Below are 566 nucleotides of genomic sequence, written 5' to 3' on the forward strand. Positions count from 1 at the left end.
TACGCGAAACTAAATAAACTTTATTTCGAACGAAGGATGATATTTTATGGATTTAAAAAAATGAATACTTATGCGTTTATAAAATTTAATTTCACAAAGATCAAAAAAAAAATTTGACAATTATTTGTAATAACGATAAGGATAATGTTATAATTTTTTTAATAAAATAATTTTCTCTTTTATTATTTCCAATAACTTTAACAAAAATTTAATTGCATTTCTAGATTTATCATATATATCTTTCAAATCACGTTATGGCTACGTGTCATTCGTGATTTTTGCGGATTCAAAGCCAAATCGTCGGACAAAAGGTTGAAATCCGAACGCATGGAGCAGTCTCTTTGACGATTAAATTGAGATATACGAGAAATGTTCAGTCGAAACTGCAAACGGAATATAATATTACTTTATCTCAATAAAGGCCTTGATTATGATGTCTCTCAAACGAAGTCCATTTCCACGTGTAAATAAGAACTTGAAAGGAAGAAAATCGAACGAGCGTCCCTTTGGTAACAATGACTAATGAAAAATCTGAATGAAACTTACGAAATTTATTTATTATTTAT

Source organism: Vespa velutina, chromosome 2 (assembly GCF_912470025.1).
Source record: "Vespa velutina chromosome 2, iVesVel2.1, whole genome shotgun sequence".
Lineage (NCBI taxonomy): Eukaryota > Metazoa > Arthropoda > Insecta > Hymenoptera > Vespidae > Vespa > Vespa velutina.